Source organism: Rhinopithecus roxellana, chromosome 3 (assembly GCF_007565055.1).
Source record: "Rhinopithecus roxellana isolate Shanxi Qingling chromosome 3, ASM756505v1, whole genome shotgun sequence".
Taxonomy (NCBI): domain Eukaryota; kingdom Metazoa; phylum Chordata; class Mammalia; order Primates; family Cercopithecidae; genus Rhinopithecus; species Rhinopithecus roxellana.
Window position 1 is genome coordinate 97,099,320 of NC_044551.1, and position 7,469 is coordinate 97,106,788.

The following is a 7,469-nucleotide window of genomic DNA, read 5'->3' on the forward strand; positions in this document are numbered from 1 at the left end:
TCATCTTCGAAGAAAGGCATAGACCTGTCTCCCAGGCACGTGTCCTTAACTTGGGCAGAGAAACCTCCTAAAATGATTAAGACTTGTCTCATCATTTTTCTCGACTGACAAACCTAATAATTTAAGTAAATTTGACACCAATAGTTTTTATACCTTTCTTGAAGCAGCCATGTGAAAAAAATAGAAAGTGCCATGATGTTAATGTCATTATTGTGTAATGAGCTGAAAAAGAACTGTCGTTTACCAAGCATGTAGAACTAATAGTCTAAGAAGAACAGTTCAAAGAAATCCTGGATGAGTTCTCTGTCATTGAAACTAAAAAGAAACCACAGAATTGGGGTATGTTGATACATGCTACTAGAGGGGCCTCCATGGGACTGATTCTAGTAGAAAGAAAAGTTAGGTTTATTGTCCATTGACAGCTGTGCCTGTTCCAGTGGTGTGAAGCTTAACTATGCCCTAGGAGCTAGATATTTTTTAGCTCAGTGAGACAGAGCAATCATCCATGGTCTCACACAACCAGTGTATGGTAGGGTGAAGGTTATCACCCAGATCTGCCTGACTCTGTAACCAAACCCTTTGCCTGAAGGCAGCAGTCACCTTTAGTAGCACAACAAGGTCTTTATCTGTGGAATAGACTGTACCAATCATTTCAACATCACTGCTGGTCAGTGATACAGAAACAAACTCAATTCAACTTGGATTCTCTCTGAATCCTGAAAATGTCCCTGAGTTCTGAAATGGTTCTGATGGAAGCTAGAGATCAATGGTAATTATCAGGACAATGAATTGATACTTCTCAGACTTCTCGTCTACCTTTCTACCTACAATTCAAGGGAAACATTCTTTTTTTTTTCTTTTTTTAAAACAGAGATTATCAGGAAGAATCAGAAAGGCTCAATCAGGGTGCTGCAAGGCCTGATTACACAGAGTTATTAATCACGTTTCATTCTTCTGCAATTGTCATGTTCGGATCTGACCTCCAAAAGGAGAAACAGGTAAGGATGATCCTACCTGACGAGGAGATAACCTTCTCTACAGAAATGTGATGTCAAGACATTCAATACTTTTTTGAGGTTAGTAATGTAAGAATAACCACGTAGGGGCAGGGAAAGTCAGAGATGCTAGAACCAGGATCTCGAATCATAGATTTCAGATTCTTGCAAATTGGAACGGCTAATGTGTTAGCTAATGGGTATCAAATAATGTATTCCCATACTATACCTCTCCAAGTAATACCCACATCCCATTATAGTACTTTTTCATTCTTGTAAGTTAAAAAAGTTAATTTAGCTTTTTCTCAAATTGGGAGAGTTTGGCCAGAGAAGAGAAAAATTTCTATGTGCAAAAGGAAGCAATTTTAAATGCTTTTTGGTCTGTTCACCTTCACGATGCCTTGTATCCTTCTCAACCAAGGTCTCATATTACTTCAGGAACAGGGTGAAGTTTAAGTTAATGTTGATGATATTTGTGGCTTTCCTGAGGGGGAAAGAGAGGCAGAAGTTGCTCATGCAAGAGCATCACATGAAAGGAATATTGGGCCAAGAATAAAACGCTCAGATCCAGAGACTGCACCTTCCTTGTGCGTACCCAATACCTTAATCATGCAGAACAAATTCATTCCATGTCATCTCCCCTTTAGCTTTGATGCCCATTTTCCTTACAGATATTTACATGAAAATAGCATCACTGTTTATTAAGAATTTGTTTATTTTCCTCTTTCTGAGGGCAACACTCCCTTTAAAAATAGTGACTTTTGTCACCAAGCCTGAGGGATAGATCCACATTGTCCTGATTATAACAATGCCTGTTAGTTGATAGGGAAACAGGAAACATCACAGTTAACATAAAAGTGAAGGCTCTGAGTTAAAATAGACACACTTTTAGCGTAATTGGAAGCTAAAATATGCATAAACAATAACTTCTGCTGATAAATTCTGTATTAATTCTCCATAAAGGGCCATTGTTGGCCTTCTCAGATAGGCTGATGGTTTCAAAAAAGATCTGGTAAAAAGACTTCTTTCAAGGATCTTGCACTCTGACAAATAATAAAATATATTTTAGAAGATTTCCTTAAGGGATCTTGGGTTCTGACACATTATGTAAGAAATCTTAACAATATTATTTATAACTAAAGCTTCATTTTGAGCCCTTGCTTTAAGCTAGGGACTGTGCTAAGCACTTGGCATCCATTAACACACTTAATCATTACCACAGTAGTTGAGGCAGGACTTCCTATTGTCTGCATTTTACAGGTGAAGAATTTGTGTAGCAGAGAGGCTAAACAGCTCATCCCAGAACATATAGGCAGCCAACTGGCAGAGCAGAGGTCTGAGCTTGGGGAGTCTGCCATTATTGGTAGTGGACGTCATTAGCTGTTAAACTATACTACCTCCCAACCATAATCCCATTGGTTGTTCATTCATAAAAGTCAAAACTTAAAAAAAATTTTAATTGTTAAAGAGCTGGACAGTAAAAATTTCATTGCATAAGCAAAAATTTCCCACAGTGGACTCTGTTGTCTCATTAGGCCAACTCTAAAATCAATCAGAGCCTGAGTTTTTTGGCTTCTTTGTGCAAGGGCAGAATGAGCTTTAGAGCATCATTTGTTTTTGTAGTGACTTCAGGCATATCAATCCTCAGTGAAATGGCAGTCATAGGATTGGCGGAGTTGTTGGCTGACCCACGGAAGGCAGACTGGCTCTCACTTGTTTCCTGCTCTCTCCGGAGCACACACCCATCCTTAAAGCTGTTTGGTGAACAAACCTCATTCAATAGTGAGACAGAATCTAGGGCCAGTGGGTGAGGAACAAGTCCTTCTAGAAGATATTTGTGCAAAGGGTTCAGTAGGGAGACAAGTTGTTCTCCTCTAATGTCCTCTTAAGGAACAGCACACCTTTCTCTGCCAAAGAAATAATTCTCTCTTCAGAGAGCTGCTGCAATGAATGTCCTTGAGTCCAAGTAGGCTGTCTCCTTGGGGGTGTGCTTGTGTGTCTATATCTGCTCTCTATGTATAGAGAATGATGCAGGAGGCTTTGCAAAATGGAAAAGTAACTGGAACTGTTGATGAACTGAAATGATAAAGGCAAACTGAAGTAAACAATATTTTATTTTAAAGAAAGGACAGAATGATACTCTCTTGGAGTTCATATTTTTCACCAAAAATGCCTCAGGCTTAATCACAGGCCTGTCTTTACAAACATAGCTTCCAGGATGGCCAGATTATATTGGGTCTGTTTTTTCATCTCAACCACTCAAAGCACATCATATATTTTAACTTTTGTGAAAACTCCCCTTAATAAAAACTAAAGTAGTAATTAACAGTCTGAGCAGTTTAGCTGCCGAGAGTCCCTATGGCTCTTGCCTGCTTGTAGATCTACAAGGACAGGCGTTGCATACCAACAACCCTGGGACAACACTGTTTCCTCTTTTACTTGTTCTCCACATACCTTATAACCAGTTTGGGATTACTACTATCCAATAAAAAGGTTTGATTTTTTTTTTCATTATTATGCTAGAAAATTGGTGATCAAATGCAAAACATTCTTTTGAGTAAGAGGCATTTCAATGATATACTTTATATCAGGATTTTCACCATCACACTAGTCTTGAAATGGCTGGACCTGTGTGTGTGTGTGTGTGTGTGTGTGTATGCATGTGTGAATGTGTATGCACAGGTGAGCATCAGTGTACTGGCTCGGTACCTGAACCTCCAGGGTGCAATATTTATTAAGGAGGCCCTCGCTCTTGTGCAAGTGCAAGATTGGTATTTTCAAGTGAGCACCTCCTTAAATATTGGCCTTAGGTGTCTCGTACCACACCCATTCTCTAATAGAAAGGGTGAGGGGTGGAGGAATTGCTCGCTTAGTTTCCTATCCCCTCATGGATAGTGGAGGCCTGTGACACCACGGATGGGTAAAGTCTGTGAGCTAGGCTAGACATGGCAGGGCTGTCACCTCTTCAAGATATTAAACATGAAAGAAGCTAAAGCAGAATTGCAAAATTTGCGATGAGTTTAAAATGTCTGTAATTTAACTTATTGATGCTTCCCACATACCTGGTAAGTACAATGTATTATAAATGTGTTATTCACAAATTAATTCTAGGATAAAAATGTGAATTCATAGTACACTCTAGGTGGTACAATTTATGAATGGGAGTCATGTTTAAAGTTGTCAGATAAAAATATTCTCTCAAAGCTGCTAGCATATCTTCCTGGCTGCATGCACCCACTCATTTGTTGATAAAGCCAGGAGTCTGCATTCCAGACCCTCCAGCTCTCTGGAGCCTGAGGCAAGTGGCCCGTTAGTCCCTTACCTTCTTTGCATAGGTCCTGTATAGGGGGGTCTAAGTGGAAGATGGCTATGAGCCCAGTCGGTTTCGAGAAATGTATTAGGGTTCTCTAAAGAGACAGAACTAATAGGATAGATGTAAATATAAAGGGGAGTTTATTAAGGAGTACTGACTTGCATGATCACAAGGTGATGTCCCACAATAGGCTGTCTGCAAGCTGAGGAGCAAGGAAGCCAGTCCAACTCCCACAGCTGAAGAACTTGGAGTCCGATGTTTGAGAGGAGGAAGCATCCAGCACAGGAGAAAGATGTAGGCCAGAAGACTAAATCAATCTAGTCTCTCCATGTTCTTCTGCCTGCTTTTATTCTGGCTGCTTTGGCAGCTGATTGGATGGTGCCCACCTAGATTGAGGCTGGGTCTGCCTTTTCCGGTCCACTGACTCAAATGTTAATCTCCTTTGGCAACAAACACCCTCACAGACACACCCAGGAACAATACTTTGCATCCTTCAATTCAATCAGGTTGACACTCAATATTAACCATCACAAGAAATAAATACCCAGTCCTGGCAACCTGACACTCAAAGGGGTTCTTCAGAGAAGCAAAGTGCAGGGTGACTTCTGAGCAGCAGCAGGGAACCCCAAATGGAATTTAACCTTCAGGTAAAGAAGAGAAACTGACCAAGGCACTCATCCTATGAAACAGTGACCTTCAAATCAGCCAGTGGCTTTCCATTGGCTATGTGTTAGGACCACTTGGGGGAACTTTAAAATCTATAAGTCCCCAGGAATCTCCTCAGACCCATGAAATCAGAATTTGTCGAGATGGGTTGGACATTTCTAGTTTTACAAAGTTCTCCAGGTGATGCTAGGGTGCAACTAGGGTTGGAAGGTATTTTCTGAGGAGCTATGACAGGCTGGCCGGGTACCTTTACCATTTATTTCTGCAAAATCTGTGACCTTTGTTTGGTGGAGACTGAGGGGGAAGGCCCTAAAGGGCAAGGAGAATGGAGGATTCCTAGAAAAGGCACCATTTCCTGGTGAGTACAGCCTGGTAGGCAGGAGCGATTGTTTGGGAGTGAATGGGAAATCCATCATCCTTTCAATGAGAAATGGATAGGGAAATGAAATCATATTTCCTAGCTTCCTTTCATACTCCCTAACTTCTGTCCTACAGCTGCAATAAATTCTGAACCCTGTGCCCCAAAGATGTATGAGGACAGAAAGTAGCTAATGAAGTTCCTTTTCCTGATCATCAAAGACAGCGGTAATGATTTCACTTCCATCCCAGACCTGGTGGCCAAGGGGATGCTGGTTCCCAGATCAGAAAGATCAAGCTGACTGGAGATAAGGTTGCTTGCTTCCATGGTTTAAAACTTCAACTCATCTCTCAGGCTCGGGTGATGCCAAAAACGAAGACAAACAATGCACCAGAGAATGACATAAACTGTTCTGGAAACCTGTGAGACATTTAGGTTGTATCTGAAAACAATGGAAAAAAATTACAAACATAATTGGAAACTTTCCCCATCGATTTTCTCAGAATCTCAAAGGACTAAATCCAAATTTCTGGGACAGGTCTGTGGGTAATATAAATGTTAAGAGTGGCCTGTCCTGAGACGCTAAGATTCTGGAACTATGACCAAACAATGGCAACCTAGCTGCTTCGACTTTAAAAATACTGTGGAGGTGTATTAAAAATAGCCAGAGAAAGCCTCTTAGCAAATACACATGACACCAGGGGGCCAGTCAGAGCCTTCTGCCTTAGACACACAGACAAGTTTTCTCCTTCCAAAAAAACAAAAAACAAAACAGATTCCATATTAGGCATCGTGTGTGTGTGTGCGTGTGTGTGTCCAGGGAATCATTGGTTTGCTTCGGGTTTCATACTGTAGAAAAACAATTCTTCATACGTATATGATGGGTATATGGAGCAACCTAGTAGAAAGAACATAAACATGGTAGTACTCTATACCTGATTTCACTTCTGACTGGCCCATTTACCAGCTGGTTGACTTCTTCTCTCACTCTAAGATGAGATAAGAAGACCTCCCTGGCACATTGATGGTAGTCAGTCAATACAAGCTATTTCTTTTTTCCCTGTGACATGAAATAAGACAAATGTAAAATGTTTAGCCCACTACCTGGCACATAGTAAGTGCTTAACAAATGTCAGAAATTATTGTGTCTTTGCATCAAAAGCATTCTCTAGCATATAAAATATGCTGAAAATTTCTTTCTGATGCAGGAAATTGGTGTCTGCACCATAATATATAACTCTGATTTCATGTTCACTTTGTGCTAGGCACTGTTGTAACTGCTTAACTTCTCTAAATGAAATCCAGTCTTCTTAATAACACAATGATACAGGTAATATTATGAAAGCATTTGATAGAGGGGAACACTGGGGCAACAAAGACTCTACTAGTTTTGCCCCAGGAAGGGCCTCTGCCGTAATGCTTGCCTATATCAGGTATATTTCCACCCTGATCTTCCAGTGACAACAAATCCATGCTGACTAACAGTGGAGCATTTCCTGGGGGCGATTCAAACCAGGGTGTAGAGAAAACAGTCAACAGGATGGATGGAAGGTTTTGTTCCAAGCACCTAGTCTGGGAGACTTTGTTCTAAGCGTCTTGTAGAGCTTTTATATCTCGGGGAGGGAGGACTTTCCTCATACACATATTTAAGGCTTTCCCCAAAGCAAAGTCAAGTCAACAAATAACAGAGCTACCGGCAGTTCTCAGCATGAACATGCTCTGGCATGTAGGTGGCAGAGCTTTCTCTGAGTCCACGTGCTTCTTGAAGGGTGGTTGTGTCCACCCAAGCATCTAGTGTGTCCATCCTGGCCGCCCATTGTGATTCATTCCTGGGTCATTTGCTGGCCGTGTGGTGCCAGCTGGGTGGACCTGGCCGTTAGTTACATTCTCTGAGGTCAGAATCTTGGTATGTGAATACAAATCTTGGTATGTCTGTGTAAGGACATTGACATAATAAATGAATCCCTGTGCCTCATCCTGACAGTGTAAAGTACCTTGAGGTGATAGAAATGGGATCCGTCTGGTGCATGATTTGATAAAGCTTGTTTTACTGCTCTTGTGACCTATCTATTTTGGCTCTGTGCTTCCCATTCTCAGGAAATGGAAATGTTATGGGTAGGTCTGGGTCACGGTGGAA

General features: G+C 41.1%; 1 non-coding gene across 1 annotated transcript; it reads right to left on the reverse strand.

Annotated features, from left to right (window-relative positions):
- Nucleotides 1–886: 886 nt before the first annotated feature.
- LOC115896676 lies at nt 887–1,021 on the reverse strand. Its single transcript, XR_004056581.1, has one exon. It is a non-coding gene; the product is annotated as a U8 small nucleolar RNA (small nucleolar RNA).
- Nucleotides 1,022–7,469: the final 6,448 nt, after the last annotated feature.